The sequence below is a fragment of the Bombus flavifrons genome, chromosome 9, assembly GCF_040668555.2.
Source record: "Bombus flavifrons isolate JBK064 chromosome 9, iyBomFlav1_principal, whole genome shotgun sequence".
Lineage (NCBI taxonomy): Eukaryota > Metazoa > Arthropoda > Insecta > Hymenoptera > Apidae > Bombus > Bombus flavifrons.
In genome coordinates this window covers 6,336,836-6,360,257 of record NC_138450.1, presented here as the reverse complement: position 1 = coordinate 6,360,257, position 23,422 = coordinate 6,336,836, and the positions used below count along the sequence as shown (strand labels likewise).

Below are 23,422 nucleotides of genomic sequence, written 5' to 3'. Positions count from 1 at the left end.
ACCTTCTCTCTCTCTCTCTCTCTCTCTCTTTGCTCGCCCCCGCCCACACGTTCGGGCTTGTGCGCGTTTGAATCTCGCGGAAGTAGAGGATTTCCAGGGAAAGACGTGCATCGCTTTTTATCGTCGGATAGACCATTTGAACAACAGCCAACATAGAAAACCGAGACCCGACCGTGTACTACGTCTTTCTCTCTCTCTTTTTCTCTCTTGTCCCTTTTCTATTTCTAGCCTACTTTTTCGTAGTTTGTCTTTCTCTCGTGGTCTCGCTTTGGACCATTCGAAATCGGTTTCTCTTGCTTTCCTCCTAGCTCCGTTTCTGCCTTCCCTTGTTCCTCCTGCGATCATCCTCCCCAAGGACGTCGTGAACGTCGTCGCGCGATAATAGATTTATACGTTTGTGCTCCCGAGGAAGGGCTCAGAACGTACACGTGTATCCGGCCATGGAAAACGGGCACAGAATGTGCATACGCTTGTTTTAGAATCCGGCCTGGACGGGGAGTATTAAACCCGGGATCGTTGAAATATTTGTAGCTTGCGAATGGTGGATGGAAAGAGAGGGATAGGGGTTTGAGCAAAATGGGAGTGTGTGTTTGCTTTAAGATATATGGCAATGAATCGAGCTTTTTCCAAACGTGAACTAATTACCGAAAACGTGGTTGTATGAGAACTTTTAATTATCGAGTTATATGTTTCTTTGAGGATTAAAATAATTTGCAAGCGAAATTACAGTGACGTGTAGATAATTTAATTTGTCATATTATTTTTCTATTTAATATTTTTGTAAGTTTAATATTGTCTAAAATTCGTTTCATGTCGCTTTTGAAAGAAAACATATGCGCGCAACCTGCATTGTCGGATATTCCTATATGTCACTTTATGAGGTTTGTAAAAACGTTATAAAATGTAAGGTTCTTACAACCAACAAAATAGTTACTTTAGAGTTACTTTTTTTTTTTTAGAGTTCTTTATAAATACGTCTACTAATTAAATTTAAAAGCACTTTTTCAGTAGTTTTTGCAGATAAGCAAATAATTGCTGATATTGTTTAAATAATTACATACGTATGTCGTATACTTTTATATGTACATAAGCTTATATTTTTCATGCATTTACGGAAATATATTATTTTTATCTTAATGATTAAATTAACATGACACGATTTAGTTATGAAACTAAAATCTTAATATTTCTCATAAAAGCGCCAAATTAATTTACATACCGAATGCAATAATAGTCTGAGAAATTCAGTACTACTGCAACAAAATAATATAGATCATTATTGATATCATTGTCAGCTCTGATATCGACGAACAACGAATAGAACGGTCTACATTAATCAGTAATCCGAAGGATCATATGTTATTTCAGAATCACTAAGCTACACATCTATTAACCGTCAACTATAATAAACGCGTCAGATCGGGATGTCTCTGAACGTCTTTGGACGTCATTCAGTACGAATCTGAGGAAATGCAAGGCCTTTGTCTTCTGTTCAGGAAGCCATTGAAGACAAGAGAATCGGGCGGCGAAATCACCTGGATCTCGATGGCAGTGTGAATTCCGGATCGATCGTTAGTGAGAGACTTGGCCATACTCGGAATACTGGCTGGTGGAAGAAAGGAGATACCTTTGGTGAATTTCTCCTCCTAGAATCGTTGCTGGGTTGTTCGTCTTTAATCGAGGATCACGAGCAAATCTAAATCGTCTTATTCTCGCCGGATAAACGGCTAAGATTAAAATGCTTGAAATTTCTCAGCTACGTGCGGTACTGCCGTTTTCCACCGTAATGGACAAAAATCGATTCCAATGGCGCCAGATTAAATGAACAGCGATAACTCGACTGTTGATGTGCAATTTGTTTGAAAATAATCCTTGCGAAAATATACTGTCCATTTGAAGTTATTATTATTGAATGAATTATTTAACAGCTTCAAGTGCAGATTTTAGTTTAGGTTCTACAAAATTTGGGAAATATTGTCTTGAATAAATTGGATCAATTACAAATTGATATATGTAAATGGCATAATAAGCTACATCTATTCATTTCGTTTATCGATAGCAAATAAATCAGAATCGTATATTATTTAAAATATACGAAATACTCGAAACTGTACAAGAAAGAAAGAAATTTTTAGCCTAAAATTTTGAAAGTTTGTTGCAAGATTGCTGAAACTGTGTACAACACTTCTCAGAAAGCGAAGAAAGTTACTTTGAAAGAAAGTTGGCTTTACCAAAGGGCATTGAAATATCTTTTAATTAAAAAGTTTAATGAATATTACATTAGATCCATTACATCTTCTTACTATTTACGTAGTCGAATATAAAAATGCACGACGATAGAGAGAAATTTAATCGTAACATTAGCTGACTTTCTAGCTTTTAAGCATTCTCAAATTAACAGTACTATAAGTCATGTAAAATGTTAAACAACAATTAATGTCGAATGTAATTCAAATCTCACGATAGCATTAGTTTGTTCATTTTATGGGACAGAAAGCCATTAGATCGCCATAAATATCTACTATTTCGTAATCGAATATGACTTTGTTTATCCTGGTTAAACCGTGTTCTATTGACGATAAATTTTATATGAACTTAGTTCCTATAAATCGAATAGTTCACTAGCTTTTGATATGTACGGTAATATCAGAGTATGGTTAATGTCACATGTTTTCTAGCAAAGTTGATGCAGTCTGCTCATTTCATTGCATAAATATAACAGTTCATCGAGCAATTTCGAAGCACAGTTAATCACACATTTGTACTGGCAATACGTTTAATAACTCCCCCAATGGTTATTCGCGTATTTCATGGTATAAATATCAAGAAGATATAAGCTTAATTCTTGTTAGCTACGATTCATACGTTTTTTGTTACTTCATTCGATCATTTCTGAATATAAAGTAGAATTATTACTATTATCATTATAATTCTAAAAAATAAAACAATTATTAATAACAATGTATGACAAACTAATGAGCCCAGAAGAAATGACCATTAGCAATGGGATAAAAAATTTATAGTAGCAAAATTGCTAATGCTAATAATAATTTTCTTTTGTTCGTCGCTATATATTGATAATGATATCTTGGTCTACTCAGTCTCCTTATTAAACGAGCCAATCGGCAATACCTGGAAGGATTATCGTGAATTACAGAAATCAGTCAGGTTTCGCGCTAATCCTTTCTATACACCGACTTCTAACGCTCAATTACCAGCCGTGGCGCGATGGATTCGAAAGGTGGCAAGGATTCTGGATCGATCAATTCAAGAAGAGGAAGAAGCAAAAGAAGAAGGGGAAAGAAGCGCTTTTTCACCGCCGCGGCAGAGCGAACCGTGTAAATTTCCACCCTCTAACCCGTCGACGTTTCTCATTAATCGCTGATCGATCTTCTTGCTGGGTGATTAACGTTCAGCATCGTCAGAGGGAAGGAACCTGCGGCGGTGAAGATGAAGAGAAAACGATTCAAGAGAAAAAGAACAGTCAACTGGAAAAATAAAGGAAAGATCAAGGAAAAAGCACGAAGCAGCTCATTCCGGGCGGGTTAGATAGATTTGTAGATTTGGTTAATGAAAAGTGGAAGAAAACCGAGAGGAGAGTGAATCCAGTTGTAGATTACAAACGAAGAATACGATAGGTCACACTCCCTATCTTTTACGGGAAATCAGTAGTAAAATTCAGCACGCTACCACTTAATTTCATATTATCATAGTTGTACTTTTATTTGATAGCGGTGTTCAATACGTTTTCATCTACATCATAATTTCAAAAATGTTGCTTGTCATAAATTTTAACCTTTGGCTTCTGTAAAACTTTGGCAGCTGTACTTTTACATCTAGCAGGTGCTTTCTACTTTTAACTGTTGTATATGAAAATATTCTTGTTTAGTCATGAATGCATTGTCCCACTCTCATCGTACTTTTAAAAATATTGCTTGTCATAATATTGAAATGTTAAAAGATATTAAAATATAAAAGATACATATCAAATATGGTTTTCTATAAGACTTTGTCAGATAATAAGCTGCTTTTAAAAGGCTTACATCCTTGGATCTAACAAATCATTTTGATTTTCAACTACGTTATTTTATGTTATATAAAGTCAAGGAATGAACAAAAATGTTCTTACTACATTCTCACTCTCTGCGCTTTGCTGTTAAAGTGAGGCAATCTAGACAGATAGCAAAAGTGAAACGTTAAGTTGAACAATGAATCGTGCCTGACAACAACGTTGTCCAAGATTTAATGCGCCAATGTTATTTGTCAGAGTTGCTCGTCGTTGTACTGTAAGTTATGTATGACAAGCTGCTCCAACCGTGGTAAAACTGAATTTACATTGGCAAAGGGGAATGTTACGCATATGGTAGAGCGAGCAGGAACATATACGTTATGAGATCCTACAACGTGGAGAACTGGTGAATTCCAAAAGGTATTGTGGGGAAACTCGAAAAGCGATAGTTAGAGCGAGGTATCCAGTGTGGTAAAGCGAGAGTATGTTATTTCCTGATACGGCGATAACAAAGCAAATACTCCAGAAATTTTGAATTTCTTCGTGTATTTCTTCGATCATGTATATTATGCTTCACGTCTTGGAAAGTGTAAATTTCTCCAATAACTTCTACCAAACTTTCGTTTAAAAATATTCTATATTTCTAAAATATATAGACTTTTACTATCACAGAAACCTCAGCATAGCTAAATTATTAAGATTTTAACAATAATCGTTTTAAGGTACAAACAATAAATCCCTGTGTGTCCAATAAATGGGCATGGTAAAGTACATATTAAGAAATGTTGTTCTCTCTTTAATTGTTACCAAATACATTAAGAAGAAGAAATACGTAATAGTAAATGTGTGTTAAGTGTTGATAAAATATAAAGAGAAAGTAGATCGATACGATATTCAACCATGATTCCTTACTTGGTTCAACTAACAAGACCAAAGAAATCATGTTCATAAAACTCAAGTTATTCATCAAAGCCACTCTGTCACCAACAATTTCCGTAAGACTCATCATTAGTCGGTTAAAAACGTTAATTCGACAGGAGAGGCGTGAATTGTTGGACGAAGATTGCACGGTTCCCGATAATTCATAGAACGTGGTGAATTATCGTCGTAACAGTTATCCGTCTTCAGCGTGTCACGTAACTATGCATCACCAGCTACGAAGGTATTGGGGCATAAGGAGACACGCGGCATAATTTCCTCCCACTCGGGGTTCCGTCGAACCCTCGCCCGCCCTTTTCCACCCACCGAAGTCATAATGAATACGCGCGTTGCGGTCGCATAGCTACGTCACGTGTCACGGGGAGAAACTTTGAACGCTCCTCATCGTGAAACAGCAGTCACACACGTCACGTTATAACGGCCTTGTGCCGTTCGTCTGCTGCTCTAACGACAACGATGACGACTGTAACGAACGCGAAGACGAGTAGGAGAACGTGGAACGACGAACGAAGAACACTCGAGAACTCGTAGACAAGGACTCGGGTCTCGCGGCTGCCTTTTACACTCGCTCTTCTACAACCAGAGGAAACCCGGTTGCGCACTTTAAATTTCACTGGCGCCTTCCTACTTTGCCCAAAGAACGTCACGTTTTCTTTTCTGCCACTCTCGCCAATCGTCCTTTTATCTCTATATGTATAACCTTGATGCGACCTTCTGTGTTCGTCAGACTGCTGCGTACACGTATTCAATTGCGTTATACGCGATAAGTTACGCTATCAAACGTTTGTACTATACAGTGACTGCGAAATGTATGTGCGTATGATTGCATTTATTATAGAACTTGCATATTAATTAATTGGATATAAGTATAATGAATTTCGCATCAACTTGTGGAACTTTCATACAAGGATATAAATTTAATATAGTATAAAAATGAAATGTAGGTCCTGATACAGAACTACTTCATTGGAAAATAAGAGTATGTAAATACTTTTGCATGCGTGCATGCAAAACTGCTAAATCATCTTTTAAATAGTGCGATTTTCCTGACAGTTTAACCGTTAAATGATATCATCATATATGACTATGTAACAGTTTGGGTTATATTCCAGTGAATATACCAAATTTACCATTTCCAGTGTAGTTCTAGAGAATATTCCAAATTTACCAATTACAGTTATCCAAACTACTGTAGATCATTTAGGATTCAACAATGCCACTTGAGGATTAAAATAATGGTAGTGGTTAATATCAGAGTTTTATAAAATTGAAGTAGAAAACTTAATAGATGATGATGAATTATTAATTGTCAACAAACAGTTTTTTATTTTTATTTAGTGTACGAAGACTCAAGACTGAATTACTTATAAGATGATCTAATTAAAACAAAGGGAGTGGAAGGAATGAAAACATAATGAATTAAGTCTACATCAATGTTGTGTATTGTTGGTCGAAGTGATCACATCTACTATTATATAAGTTGTCACATATCGAATATTTTAATTCAGATAATTCCCATATATGTCATATGTCATATGATATATGACATATAATACATGTCATTCGATATGTTTTTTACAAGAATTTCTAATTTTGAAATCTAAAAATTACATTTACAATGAACTTATTAGAATATCCTTTGTTAGTATTCACTCGTCTTTTTTCAGTTCTGCATAGCGTCTGATTCTCAGATAGTGATTAAATGGAGAAAATTAAGACCTCATTGAGGCTCGGCTAGAACGAGATGGTTTATTGAAAGAGGAAGCAACTGGTGATAAGTTAACCGGTGATTTTTGTAGAAGAGGCTCCTTGCGGTGAGGATGTTTAGTTTGGTGATAAATTGAGAGTAGTTCAGAGGTTTATATAATTGAGGTAACTTCTAGCTACGACCGATTGCATCCAGTGATTGATTGTTCTGTTACACTATCTATCGACAGATAGTGATGTATAATCTGTCTATTGGCAAATCTGCTGAAGAGAGTGAACTACTATAAGTTTATAATTGTTGAAGATGATATAGGTCCATAGTCAATTGTTATAAATTGATCCATTTATGGTCAAACGATTTTTGTTGGCTCTCGTTTTAGAGGATATCACTCGGAGAATATACATGTATTTAATTAATTTCATTTTAAGCTTAAAACTTATGAATATATTTGGTTAATTATCGAAGTGGAATGTACTTTATTATTTATTATTTATTAGCATGAATGGTATGTTCCACGAATTTTGTGACAAAAGTATTACAGCTTATCGCTATTCTCGTTAATTTTATTATGTTGTGTTATACTTAATTGATGATGCAATAAACCAGAAAATAACTTGTCGAGGCATAATAAAATTTTTGAATATTGCAAAACATTATTGATTACTTAAATATCACACAAATACTAGGTAGAAGATGGATGGAAGATCAAGGTAATCTATATTGGAATGAGTTGCAAATTTTCAAAATCAACTCTCATAGAAAAAATTTCATTTATTTTTGCACAAGACAATTTCTAGCTAACTACATCCTAAATTGAATTTTCTCCTAAATGGAAATTCACATGGAAAAATGTTATTCAATATTTCCAATTTATTTTTTCATATAGGAGCAAACTTTCCACAATATCATCATCAACCAAACCTGGCATGATATATAACTGAAATCACAATGAAATTGGATAACGATGTTATATTAATTGTGATAAATAACAACATCGATTTATGATAAATAGATATGGTCACTTGACTAATGTTCAAAGTTTAGGCTAATGTTAGACGTGAGATTGTTAGGCTACGTCATATTTGAGTTTCAGGTGTTAGAATACATCATACATGGTTGAGGTGTTAAGTCTATGACAGACAGGTAAGGATAGAGTAGGATGCACATTATACCAGAAACATATCGAGGTTAAGGTGTTAAACTCCTGTTGAGTTTATGCTAAGGTGCCGAGTCCGTACCAGATTTAGTTGGATAGGGTATAGCGTTAAATTCGTATTAGACACATTAGATTGTCAAGAGGAATGTGCCTGAGTACAGACATTAAATCTAAATTAGGAATTGTCTACTGGATTAGAATATTAGGTTAGAACTGGTTCAACGTATTAGGTTCCACTTAAATGCCTGTTAAGGGATTAAAATGTTAGGTCTACGATCATCCGGGTTAAGTTCGCGTTGAGTTGAAATTAGATTAGTAGATTAGATTTGAGTACAAAATTTTATGGTATATAAAATGTTCGTAGCGATAAATTGTATGTATATGTCTAAAATTGATTACTTCCATTCATTCTTATTTGAATTGTAAGTTATTTGATGTTCTTAAATTTTATCATTTGGGAGGAATTAAAACAAATTTATTATTGACGCATTATAGCGTATTTTTTAATTTCCTTTTTTAACATTTTTTCGGCGTTCTTTAGCTTGTTCTATAGATGTAAGATATACGTTATAAGTGAAATACATAATACGAAGGAAATCGTAATCTACGTGAACAAATTATTTAATTCTTTGTTATTAGCACTCGCTCAAAGATTGAATATATAATTCATTATTCATTTATATTTATGTACGTATTGATGGGTGTTGATGTAATTTTTCTTTCATAGCTTTAACTATTAATCGCTTTTTATCATCAATAAATAATACGAGGATATATATAGATGAAAATCACAAATATTCTTAGAATCGAAGAAAGCATTGTATTAAATTCTCCATTTCTTTTTCTGTTGCTGCTTCTTTATTCCAAGGTGACATTGATATTTTCAATCGAATTTTCTTTTCGTTGATTGCCGAAGTTTAAGACATTCTTTCAATGTTGAAACTCACCCAGCATTTGTAGTGTTTGTGTGTTGCCTTTCGTTTAGAGAACAATAGGTCGCTGCTATAAACGGAGAAAGCGAGAAACTAACCAAAGAGCATCCGGTTCCGGTGCTACCGATAGCCCGTCCTTTCAGCTCTTCGTGTCTACGTCGTAGCGCGTGTGAGTTATTATGCGTGACTCCTCAATTACTGCGAAGGGATAATCTATCTTGTATTTCCGCTATGAAAAGGGAAACCTTAGATGGATGAACTAAGAAAATATGATAATAATTTGTTACGTCAATATGATATCCAGGTTTTTCTTTGGAGATAATTGTATTTTTCATGGTATTTCGGTATAACTGCGGTATATTATGGCGTGGCACTATGATGTGGTACTCTAGCGTAACACATACGTATATAGATTTTATGTTTCTAAGCGAAATATTTAATTACATTTAATCTTTGTCTGAGAGTTACGTTCATTTATGAACTCGCCGAATTAAATGTAAAATGTAATTATGTTAATCGTTCAACGAAAGTGCAAGTTTTTTCTACTTTATTAATAAACAAAAGAAACATTCGTACGACTTAAGATGGCTAATAAAGACACATTGAAATTTTTCGAGGAATCAGAACAACTGTAAAAAAAACTCCGAGTTAGTTAAATCTCGGAGTAACGAGGATCTCTCCTCTTAATTAGAATTCTTAAGATCTCTCTTCATACAAATAAGAGTCGCAAGAAATTTAAGTGAACTCCGGCCAAAGAGAGAGAAATGCATGTTTCTATGATATTTACGAAATTCATATTTTGATCGGATTTTGTTATTTTGTAAATTAATATAAAACTTTGATAATAACGTTGAAAGTATAAAGTACACGATAAAGTATCGTAATTATCCAGAGGTTACAATGTCAGAATAAAGGATTTGTCAGTAATATGAATGAATTCGCCAGTGAAAAGCAAACAACAATAAGATCATCGCGTGCGTATACATGATTATTTATAACAATAATTTGATATTTGTTTTGTTTATTGTGATCGTAATTCAGTTAACGAAATTCCCAAATATTCCATGTATTTAAATATTGCAACCTTTCCTATGCTATGATAAATAAATCTCGTTAATTTATATCAATTTATGCCGATTAATTTTGACTAAATTGGCCAATTAAATTGGGTGATAATGTAAATGTCCTTATTTGGGTATTTTCCGCTTATACAATAGATTATACTATAATAGATTTTAATGCATTGAGTCAACATCGATGATGTATTCGTAAAGTATTTTTACAATTATAAATATGTGTAATTTTGTATGATCATTATATATCATTGTATACAGTAATAATTTATTTCTTAATTATTTCACTCATCTTTAATTTGATTAACAGTGAAAGTGTATATGCACGAGTGTGAAATATAAATAATGAAGGAAATTTCAAAAGAATATAAAACAGTAAACCAAAAAAAAAGGAAAGTAAAATTTCAAATCATAATTAAATAATTAATCTTAATTAGCGTAGATGCGTAATCCTTATTAGACCATGTAATTTTGTATCAAATTCTTACAGTAACTTTTTATCTTCGTATATCCAATCTTTTTCAGCGTTCTCTTTGTAACATTCACCATTTAATTTTTGACAAATGTTCTCTCATTAGTTATTTTGTAAAGAGATTTGTTAATATTTCAACAAATCATTCAACAAACTTCTAATAACATAAAAATTCCAATATGCGTACCTGTGGTTAAACTTCTATGGGATCGCTATCAAGCGGGCGATTGTGGCCGTGTCGATATTCTAGAGCGTGCAAAACAATGCTTGCAGCTGACGTTTTACACTTTTCAGCGGCTGATTGTGAAATTGAATAGATTCTTTGACGCAGTTTTCCTCTTCTGTATTCTGGTCGTGTTGATCTGGCCATTCAAATCTTTCAGCGGATCGATAGACACGTTTCGGTACACTTACAGAAATGTCAGGAAACTGCAGGTTGATTGTTTATACCTATGATGTTTGAAAGAAAAGGATATTGTTGTGTGCTGTATACAATACAGTACATGTACGGTATACATACCCTATCAGCCGAAAAGAATATTATTGTGTCAGTTTGAAGAAAGAAAGAAAAAGGTATTTTCCAACTATTGTAGAACGAGATATTGTAACTTTCATTTCAAAGTAAAAGAAGAATTCTTGGAAGCTAATTGCAGTTCGAACGTAATTTTGTAACTGAAATACACTTTGACAAATGTAACCAAGCGTCGAGACAGTTTTAAGCTGTTAACGGGGGGAGATACATTAACTTGTCAATCAAATTCTCTTCGATTCCGATAACATAAATTAATTGAAGAAAAATTACAATGCGTTGACTCAACCTCGGTCTTTAATTAGTTAATGCGCTATTTCATTTCTATTGGAAATAATTTATATCATATTCATCAATAAAAGAATTGAAATCGACTTATTTCGAATTAACTTGTCTTGATTAAATTTTTATTTTGCGATACAAATTATGAAACACTTTCGTTAGATTATAGAAATTTCTGATTAAGTGACGACCCGGTTAACGCGTAAAGTAGTGTTAATCGTATCAAACATCTGTCGCGAAGGGCGGAAATTAATTTTAACCTGAAAGCTCGTATCTGGTTCACCTTAAACCCTGCGAGCGATAAAAAGGAGTGGAACAGCGCTGTATGTAGCCTCCGGTTGGTCCCGCGACATCCGTTCGTACCAACTTTCGTCGACACTGATGTCCCCGTGGCGCGCAATAAACACTTCATTGCCGTTATAAAACGGCGATTAACAGCTGATGTTAAAAACAATGCGAAAAGCCCAGACGAGAAACGACGAGGAACGAGAGAACGATTGGCTACGAGCAACCGCGTGGAAATTAATTAGCGAACCAATTTAACTTTAACGATCGTTCGATTGCATCAGACTTGCCCCTAGTATACACGCTGATAATGATTTTCGTTGAATACACTGTGGTACGTGTCTATTAAAGGAGTTTATCAAGCTTCGTTTCTTCGTCGCCTGTTGATTTCGAACGGTCGAGAAATCTTACACGTAGCTCTTGACCATCTTTTTTCTTTCACGAAAGTTTCCTCAGACATCGGAAAACGTTCGTCGTTACGTTACTTTTTTGTACCAGAAAGTAGAAATATTTATCTTCTGACCGTATTCTACCGGACACGAAATCGTCCTCCGTGATAATTGCAACGATTCAGGAAATCGTTGGCGTCGACAAATGAACCGTATCCCGGCACGTAGTACGTTCGTTAAGGTTTTTCATGGAAAATTGACTACGCTAGCCATTATTCTTTTACGCGGTTACACCGCAGTCTCCGAAAGGAAATTATATGTATTTTAGGGGAATTACAAGGACGTAGTTTTCTGGGTTGAATTAGTCTTTTGTTAATTACTCGACTGTATTTTATGTGTGTCTGATGAGTGTAAATATGCAGGAATGGATAGGAATGAACGTAAATGTAGAAGTATATAAAATATTAAATATAAAGTAATGCGGCATATTACAAGTATATTATAATCTTTCAAAGTTATGTTATGTAATCTTTATTCAAATTTCAGTTTTATGCGAATATGTAATTAATATTCCCTTCTTCTATATTATTATATGTACGGAAGCTACAAGAAATATTTGCATATTATTTTACTTATTTTAGCAATTAACACCAAGTATAATAAATTTCGTATGATTTAGCAGTACTTTCATGTGACTAGAAAAACGTTGATACTATGAAAATGAAATGTATATAAAATTTGATAAAAAGTCGCTTTATTGGAAAATAAGGATAAGTGCAAATACTTTTTCTGACCACTGCAGGTTTTATATCCCTGAACATTCGCATAAAATATAAAGCTGCGTGTTTTACAATTTTAAGTTTCTGCTGTAAAACATTCCATTCTGTCTTGAATTTTATAACTATAAAATAATCTACCGGTCTTGTTAAATTATAATCTCTTACACATCATTCTCCAATCCAATATTTACAGTTATATAAAAGAAGCAAACACAGGAACGACTAGCCAAGTGTTTAAGCTATATATATTTTTATATTTATATAAATATACCCCAATACATATGTAGAGTTTCGATGACGAGTACAAATCATTTTATCTTGAATCTTTTCAAAGGGATTGCGATTCATATCGCGCTCTATAACGTAAAATCAAAGCTAACGAACCTATACCTTTTTATTATAAACCAAACACGGAGGGCTGATGGTACACCATTCGATACCTTAACGAGAATGAATCAAATTCTAGGCAATTTCGCGCGATCCGTATTTTATATCTCTAAGCGGCTTCGAACTAGCCGACGAACGGCGCGGTAGCGTTCATCGCATTTAAACGGATCAACGAATCGATGAAACTGAAATTTTTATCGAAGCATCGAGTCTTGTAGCTGACACGGCTTCAAAGCCCCCGGAACAGTTACAGTAAATTGTTTTTCAATTGGGATAACCTCGAATTTCCATGCAATCGTAACAGATCCGACGAAACCTTCCTATGCTTTCGTATAATGTTTATTTCAATACACGTACAGTGGAACGTGAAAGAGTTCGAACATTCCTTCACACCATCCATGAATGTTATGATATGTGTTATATGGAACGTTTTGAAATTTCATTACCACTCTACTCTCGCTTTGATTCAAATAGGTGTATTATTTGCCTAAAAGCTGGTTTTAAGAAAAACGATTTTAACAACCACGCGTCGATTTTACAGACTTCCGAAACAGAAACTGTTATATCTTTAGTTCCAATGCGGATACAGCTTTTTTTATTTAATATACATGTAGATAAACTATTTTTGTTTTGTGGACGCGATGACTTGATTTAAGCGAAAGCAGCAGGTATGTCCTTCTGAATTTGCACAGCAATATAATGATATTAGACTATCATATTATATCATTATTATTAGTTACATATCATATTATTAGTAGAGTTTGAAATAGAGAAACTGTAGATAGAAGCTATAAGCTATTTAGTGCAAGTATGTATTGTTCAAAATGTCCGTGTTTTTATTATGATTTTTTATCAAATAATAATTTTATAAAATTATGTTCGAACAAATTGTGTTCTTAATTGGGTAAAGAGAATTAAGGAGAAACATGTAAAATTCGTTAATAAAACAAATTTCTTTCTTGTAATGAGACAATGTTGAAATTCTTATATCCAACAACTTTGGATTCATAGGTAGAATGTTCACCTGTATCTGTCTTATTTATCGAGTATAGTATGGTCTTATTATACATCAATAAATGTCTTGTAACTTCTATACGCGTTTTGAGATTGGCTTCAAATATGACCAATATAATCATGACAGTCGTGTCTCGTTATAGAGCTATGAAAATGTCAAATATTTTATGTATGACCCACATAACATGCGCATGAAAATTTTCAATGGTAAGTGTTGAAATACTTTCATGAGGTACTATATATAATTATATTTACGTAGACACACAAACATACAGAAGGAGAAAGTAAAATAGAGAGGAAGAAAGATAAGTAAATCGATGGTTGAGCCTTTGAACGAGATTTAGCTGCACTTGCACTCTGGTCAGTCGTATATTCTACGGCGTATTAGCCACATGCAAACAATTATTCAGGAGGTTTAAGCAAAAGTGCAGCTGCAGCACCCCAGAAAAGTAATAGAATATCGTGCAAATATTTGTGAGCGCATGAATCATAAAATAGGTCAGTCAAAATTTGCAAAATTAATTGAATTTTCCTTGTTCCAGTACACACCGAATGACCCACGAAGCTTTCTCTAACGAAATTTCTAACCAAGAAATTTTTATATTGGATTGTGCTGTTTTCAATCGGTCCAACAATTGAACGAAACAGACCAATATTTTCATTTCATTTTTTTTTCTCTGCCTATTAACTTTGTATATGACACGAACTGTTGCCGCTGCCTTTTCGTTTAAACGTACGGTGTTTTTAGGCAAATAAGTGATACAATTTGTTCAGAGTTATGAAGCTATTTAAATATCGATTTTTTAACTTGACAGAATATAATAAAAATGTGGCTATTTTGCACAAAGTAATATTGTAATATTGTAAGCTTCTTAAACTATACTTTCTCAAATAATAAAGCATTTCAGAAGGAATTTGAATTGTACTATATTATTATTTTGGCGCAATTAATAACTCATAATTAGCATCCTAAATAGTGTCTTAATTTCCTTATTTTTTAATGTTTTATGACATTTAATATTTCAAAATATTATGCAAATATTAATTTTATGAAGGGAATTTCGAGAAAGTGAAGAATAAGTATACATTTCAAATAAATCAATTAGATACTGCGCGAAATGAGTAAAAAAGATTCATGAAATATTTAAATGACCCGATCAAAAAAGGGACTCAGTTCGAAGAACATGATTTGAAATGCCAATTGTATTAGTTAATTCTTTTTCAGTCAAATCACAGATAACAATTGTTTCAAACGTAAATAGAGGGGCTTCTTAAAAGAGAAATCGATTATTTCCTTCCATCAAATAGTAATTCTCTACTGAATATGTATGATCATTGTAATATAATTGCATTGAATAGTGACCTAGATTTTCTTAGTTCTCTCAAATAGCACTTGATGTGAAGAACAAAAGACGAATAAAGAGGAACGAAATTTATTATTCAAGTCTTTACATTATTACCTTATTAATAGCAGTATTAAGAGTAAAATTTTTCTATCCATCAGTCATAAACAAGTCCAGTATTCATAAATTATTCATATATCAGCCCTGTTAACGAATACCCTACTTTTTTGTACACGCTATTAGCACGTTTTTAATTAATCTTCAATCAATCTATTATTATATGTGATTTTCTTCCAGCAGAATTCAGTAGTTATTTGTTCAATCGCTGTAGAAGTTATCTCCTCCATTTTGCATTTATTTCCTGTCTGAAACTACTCAAATAAAGATGTAATAATATTTAAATTGTGCAAGAGAGCTTAGGTTATAAATAATCAAACAAAATCCAGCAACCATACCTTCGAATCAACTCAATATATTTACATCACGTTAGATTATTATTTGATTAAATCTTTGCTCGATGATGTACAAAATTATTTTCATTCGATCACCATAAGCAACACATAGCATCCCCTGCTGAAGAATATTATCTGGCTTACGTCAAAGCTTGTCTAATTTAATTACCAAAGAATGGAGGCAAATTCACGATCTGATGTTTCATAGAAACATCGATATATATTACTCTAGTATTCGTCAACATGCATGGCCGAGTCTTATGCTTTGTTCAAAAAGACTTTGTTCCGAATATCGTGTAAGAATTCGACCACTCCCGACACGCGTTTCCATTTGCATAACAGAAGCGCGTAGTATAATGGAAATTGGTCTGCGTTGTATAACACTGTGCACCTAGGACGTTTGTATACACCTACAACTCACAGTGAAAGAGAAAGGAATTTCTCTCATTCGCGTGCTCGCGAATAATTAGCGGACCTGGCCGTGACATGAAGTTTGAAACTGCCGCTGACTGGCCTCCTCTAGTGCCATGTCTCTGCACGTTTTATTGTTTCTCCGCTCCGCGTCTTTCGTATTATTGTTTCAGAATTAGGTTGCGAAATGTTAGCATTCTTTTTAATCTTGATTTTACATAACTGTTGATGCACAACGGACGGAAAAAGTGTCACGAATGGAAAGCGAAGGGAATCGCAGGGATACGCGAAAAATTTCAGATCCGTATTACGGCGATTGGTTTGATTGATATCAGTCAGTGGATACGAAGATTTATTTTACGTCAAGTGAGTATGGAAGAAATATGATAATTAGAATATTCATACATTTATGAAAATTTTAAATCTCGATTTATCTTTCCCTTATTTGGTTTTCTTGGTAAAACAATGAACTTCTTTAAAGATTCGTAGTTTAATGGCAAGTCTTCCCTTGAGAATTTTTTAGTTGATTTTAATATCATTAAATTATAGTAGTTAAAAGGGACTGTTTTAAAATGATCCAGTTGAAAATGGGAACGACCTGTTAGGTTCCCTAATATAAACCTTTTAACCTTCTCCTGGTGCCGTTGAGTCATACTTACAATCAATATACAACCCCTTGACTCAGCTCAGATTTGAATTAAGTTATTTCATTCACAATTAGAATAAAAACTTTAATTTCAATTCGTTATATGTTGTTAATATTTTCTGAAATAAAGTAACCATCCATATGATTATCCATTGTAATCTTCCATGTCGAAACCAGTTAAGAGCTAAAGATAGGTAACTTGACGAAGATTTATACAAAAATGAGTGATAAATAATACAGCTAATTACAGGATAAAACATATTTTTTAAATCTATGAGAAGGTGACAGAATCTCGTATATGATTTCAAGATGGTAATATCGAAATTGGTTAACGGTGTATTGAATTTTAAGATTGCTCTCCTACAAAAGCCAGGAAATGTGACTTATCTTGTCTTTCCCCTGTGGCCTTCATATATTATAAGACAGATACTGGGTACTGCAGGTTTGAAACGAGCAGAAGTGAAATATTATTATAACGTACTTGATATAAAAGAGATGGCTTAGTAGTATTGGTTAGAAGTAGTACATGTAATTTTAGTTCATGTTAGTACCTAGCCGTAGTAGGGGATGATTAGTTATGAAAGAACGAAACCGAAAATACAATACAAACTTTTATATAGGACATCTACATTTTCTTTAAATTAAGGAGACATTTATTCTTTCTAACCGTAACTAATTCATAAAATTGCTCTGGAAAGATATTGTATCCTATACTATATACTAATTTCAGAATTAACAATTCCGAAAATATCATCAAGTTTCGTTCAACACTGGAAGCTGTTTAACAATAGAATTCTAGTACATTACTAAACATTAGAACCGGAAAGTTCTCTCGATGAAGTTTTCTCGGCGTTAGAGAGTCTCGCGAAGTAGAATTCAATGACTTTTCATCGAAAGTTAGAAGCTAAATTCAATTTCAGTCTTAAACTTAGAAGTTGAACGTCCTTAGGTATTGAAAAGAATATTAAGAATGCTTTTTCTTAAAAGAATTTGACTGACGTTTGCTTTTTATACGTGCCACGATTACTTCGTGAACTTTACAAAACGTATACATATTAATCTTGCATCGTATGATTGGATAAGATTTTTAATTAAGAACAGAATTTGTTCAAACCTTTCATTATTTGATAAAAATTCCCAATAGAATTGATAAAAATTTATAATACAAAATTTCCGAATAACATACAGTTAAACTAAATATTTTGTGGTCTGCATGTACATTTTCAGATTTGTTTCAAACTTTACTATCCACCATACCATCGATATTTCAAAATGTTTCGTATAACACACGTAATATATCCATAGGAGGTGTCTATGAGTATTTGAATACTTTCGTAATCACATTTTCAAATTTTCAGGACAAGAATACAAATCATTATTCTGAAACGACGCTGACACTGATAAGAAATGTATCAACGAAACCGACTATTTACAGAAGAGGTCTAATTGATCGCGAAAAAGATTTTTCTCGCAGAAAAGAATGCCACGCATTACGTTCCTATGCATTCCATTTTAATTACGTCTTTCCGCTGCTTTATGCCCGTGACGTCCACTTAGTCATACATTCTTCTCTTTCAGTTCCATTCGGCCATTGATAAAAGCTGAATATTAATTAATCAGGGTATGAGTTCAACGATGAAATTATCTTTGCCGCGTACCGCTATGTTTTCAGAAAGTTTGTATCTTCGCTTCTCGAGAGTAGATCTTTCCTGATGGAACTGCAGTAACACGAAATATGTGAGACATAACGTGTATTTTTATCTCATATCTCATTCTTTTCTTAAAAGTGATACAACTCAATGACATCACAGAACGCAATGAAATACCTTTGAATATAATAATACACTATTTTATTAAAGTATTTTACATTTTATATGAGCTGGTTTATACTTGAAATTATTTTACTTGAAGTCATTCTATCTAAAATCAAGTTATTGATATTTAAATCCATGTTCGTTCATGTTGAAATTAAGTGACTTCACTAATGATGATGAACATAGATATCTGAAGAGACACCTCAAGTGAACACAAAGAGATTTCAAATTGTGTGAATTTTCAGTTCTTGATTAATACTTGCAAGGTTACAGCGACAACTGCAATTCGAAAAACACGTCATTCATGTTATATCAATTCTGTAACAGGGATACAATATACGTGGCCACCTTATTTCGTTTCATTGAGGAAGAATAGTGATAATTTAGAGAAATGATTTTAGTGATGAGCAAATTAACGCGGTTCCTCCCGCGGTCGTTAACGATATTTTATCGAAAGTTTCGAAAGGCTCGTATAGGAGAACGCGGATGTTAATCTATGCAAATCTTTTGGCTGCGTTGTATTTAAACAGGATTAGGACAAATTTTAGTGAGGCTTTTAATTTAAAAGTTTGGCTGCCCGGTGAATTTGGACCAGTGAATTTCAATGTACGGCTCCAACGGCGCCAGTACAGATTGCACTTTGTTTTTTCACGCTCCTTTGAAAATGTCCTCCCTCTCCCTCTCATCGGTGATGCTGGAACGTTACGGCGAAAACAAACGAACGCGACCCACATAATAATTCGCGATGCTCGACAATGATGTTTCCAAAAGTACGAGCATTCGTATAATTGCTCGCCGTTCCGATGCAAACTGTTATGATCGCGAGCATACTGGAAAATATATTTTTTAAAATCACTGCATGCAAGCCAGAAGTTTCACGGACACCAAAAAATCCGAATTTTTATTTTTGACAGCAGTTGGTTGCATAATATTTTCAAGCACATGTAATCGATTGCCTGAGGATCGATTTTAAACATTTCAAATGTTCCAGTTTATTTGAATATTAAATGTTGTTCAGATATTAAAAATTATTATAATAAAATATATTCTCTATATTTCAGTCGACCGCGAATTTTTTGATTATTTATTGTTAGTGTATAATGCTTTAATTATTTATGCATTAAATAACGGTGAAACAAATAACTTTGCTTTATGTATAAGATAAGAAAAGATAGAAAATCCTTCACTTAATTTCTTTCATTTTTAAGGATTAAATAAATTAGTAAATAACATTAAAAACTGAGTTTAATTCAATTGAATTTTTCAGGAACTCGTAATATTTTATATTATACTTTAATCGAAGATCACGAGTGGATAATCGTGAAAATTAATGTAAATTGTTTGGATAATGAAATATTCGATTAACGGATATTTCTAATTAGGGTACTTTTACGATAGAATAAATTGACTCAGATATCGCGGTGAAACATTAAACGCAAATTTATTCTCACAAAATTATTAAATTTCGCACTTAAATTATCTTGTCATATGTATACAAATGACATACATACGAAGCTGACTACGTTTTGAATTCTTGCTCATTTTGACAGCACCACTGCTACGGTCAATCACTGGTGGGTTTGTCTACCACAAATCATTGACTCTCTAGAGGGTTGCTACCCCGGAGAGAAATCACGGCCAATTTCGAAGAACAATGTAGCCCTAACCAGGCAGAGCCCTAAATTTTTCTCTGCTAACTATTTCAAGACAAGAAAATAAAGTAACAGCTCAAGATCAATTTTAGGAGGAGAAACCGAACCTTAATGTTATAAATAAAAAAGTCTAAATTTATAAATAAAAAATTGCGTTTATTTTCTATATAGCATGTAAAATATAAAATAGATAAGTTTCCGATGTTTCGAAGAGTTTGACAATCTCTAAACAAAATTAAATTGAAGAAACTTACAGCAATAAATTTTTGTCGAAATTCCTGTGTTTAATTTTAAGTATCCGCATATTTAGAAAATTATAACTTTGAAAGACTCAAGAGTAGTTCCTTTATATTGATTAAATATTTTTTTAATAACGGAGATGCGTGATCATTAATTGATAATTATTATTTGAAACTTCAGCGTAGCGAATAAGAAACGAAATTTTTAATATTAATAATGCGGATGTCTAGAGGCATGTAATCCCCATGGCGTTATTCTATTCGTCATTCATAGCAATTTTAGGAGATCCTTTCCGTTCAACGGCGCAGAAAGTCCTACTTCCATTGTGGGACAAAGTTATAGACTGACTTCTCGTGAATGTTTTCCCTCCCTGTATTCTACATTCCTATCTCGTTAGAAAATTTTCCCCCTTTATTCCCCTTCAAGATCCCATCCATCCCTAAGATGAAATACACCGTGTATCAAGTTATTATTATACTAAAGGGACTATTGCAATTGTTTGAATAAATTATCTTTAAGGACTTTCTATCATCACAAAAGAAAACTGTGTAACACATCGAGTGTTATTTTCATTATTATATTTAAAATTGTATGTATTATATTTATTATTCATGTTAGATTATATTATATATTTAAACAACAATCATTTTGCAATTTTTCGTGTAGTTCGTGATTTGTGTAAATCATGCTAGCTTTCTTTTCTTTACGCTAATATTTCTTTCGTATAGTATCAGTAGTGATTCGTTATACTGAATCAAATTATATTACGTACATTTAAAAATATTATATTATATTTTACAAATTCTTATATTTTCTTTCCTTACATAAACGTTCAGTTGAAAAGCTATAGTAGCAATTTGTGATTTCGTTTATTCATTTTTAGAAAACTGTAACCTAACAATAGGGGCAAATAGTGTGTCTGTAATTCATGCTGTATTTTCTAACAAAGAATGTATACTGTACCGAAAAATAATCTCCTCGTGGAGATTAAAATTGCCTGAACGAAACGAAAAGAAAAGAAAAACATTCATTGTAATGCACGCAGAAGAATAGTGGCAAGTTTGAATTACCAAGATTTAGGATCAGGCGAAATTTTTTACGAAAATATATCCGTAATGCTATCAAATGATAATATAGCTAATGTATCTAGTTCTAGCTAAGTCAGCTAGTATAATTAGTTGTGCTCAAATCAGTGTTATTGTTCGTACAATAATACAAGCTTCAGTATGTTATATGCATAGATCTATGTATGTAGAGCTATTATAATACAGTTTTGTATAAAATGGTCATACATGTAATGATTGCACTGACGAACCCAGAACCTGACCCAGAATATCAGGTATACGAGCAATCCGTGGATGAAACTACTATACTAATTATGCTGTTTAATGATATTGCAGTATTTCTATGCATATAAAACGTTACAGTAGAAAAGAGTGGAATATACAGAGGTTATTTGTAACTTTAATCGAAGCTATTCGTCTACCAAAAAATATCGTTCTGGCTGTGAACCAAGAAAGGTTTACATCGCCTTAAGTAAGAAGTACTACCTCGATATAGGTATACAGAGAAGGTTTTTTTGTATAATGTGCTGTGTTATACATGTATTACTGACTTAATTTATAGTTTTCCTTTAAACGAACAAGCAAACAAAACGGAACGCAAAGTTGTTACATTCGCTTGTCTACGTTAAACGTGAATAATTATCCATTATATTATAGTCGAATAAAAATAAAATTATTCGTAACCTACTGTTCATTATTTTTTCATCCGTAACAAAACGTGAAACCTGTGTCGCATAAAAGGGTAAATTTTTATGGTTAAATTGAGCGATGTGTTTTAAAACGATAAAGAAAATGGTTTTCAATCTTTTTAAATACGAGAATAAAACAATATTTTATGTTTAGATAGAGTTCTGTTCATGAAATTAATCTACATTCGTATAAAATTCTTTAGTCGAAAAAATGTACGTGAGTGAAAATATACGATCGTTGTTTTTCGAAAAATATTTGGATCGATTCGTCATATGGAGTAATGCTCTCATTGTTATCTTTCATCTAAATTTAGTAAGTTCCTATTTATTAAAAATTTTTCACGTGTACGTTACTAATCGTATGTATTAAAACATCTATTTATTTATGCGTTACACATTCATTGAAAAGCTTTAACAAATTTTACTTTATTTTTTATTTTACATCATAAGGCATATATGATTTATAGTGAAATAAGGCTACGGAATAATCTTCAGCTTGAACCAGATGTTACATTTTATACTTTATATTATAATGTTATTAGAATTGTCACTTCTTAGCGTTTTAATCTAATTAAATATTTTTTCAAAACATCCAAGATGATTATTCATCGTATACGAGCTGCTCATAGTTCCTGGTATATTTGTTGTTATTTAGAACGACCCCTCGTGGAAAGTTCTTCGCAAAAAGTTCACGTCAAAGTTTGCTTTGACTTGAAGTTTCAAATGGCCACGTGAAAGATTCAGAGGGAACTTTTCCGCCCCTCAATATGCATTAAATAATTCCTCACTTAAATCATAATTTCAATGCGATATTTTCATAAAAGGACGGATAATTTTTGTCACTGATAAAATGAAACGGTACACTATAAAACATGAACATTGTATTATTATAAAATATATAGTTTCCTTCGGTGTTTTCGTAGAACATAAATTAAAGAACGTAACGTAAAACTTTTCCAAGAGTAATTTGACAAATTCCATAATTTTCTGTCAATATTTTTATGTTCAAATATTTTTCAATCTCAAAATATATATTTACAACGGAACAAATATTATAATTTGCACATTGAAACGCTCTGATTGCCCGAATAATATTTCTACGACGGGGTTTAATTCATGATTTAAAAGAGCAAAATAAATAGTCGATTACGGGAATC

At 32.9% G+C, this 23,422-nt stretch overlaps 1 protein-coding gene and 1 long non-coding RNA gene across 3 annotated transcripts in view; one reads left to right on the top strand and one right to left on the bottom strand.

Annotated features, from left to right (window-relative positions):
• LOC138183598 (uncharacterized) overlaps positions 1–23,422 on the top strand; it is a 198,845-nt gene that overhangs the window by 152,349 nt on the left and 23,074 nt on the right. The gene's annotated exons all lie outside the window — the stretch shown is intronic.
• The window catches only part of LOC138183592 (neurotrimin), a 361,055-nt gene that overhangs the window by 337,054 nt on the left and 579 nt on the right, over positions 1–23,422 (bottom strand). The gene's annotated exons all lie outside the window — the stretch shown is intronic.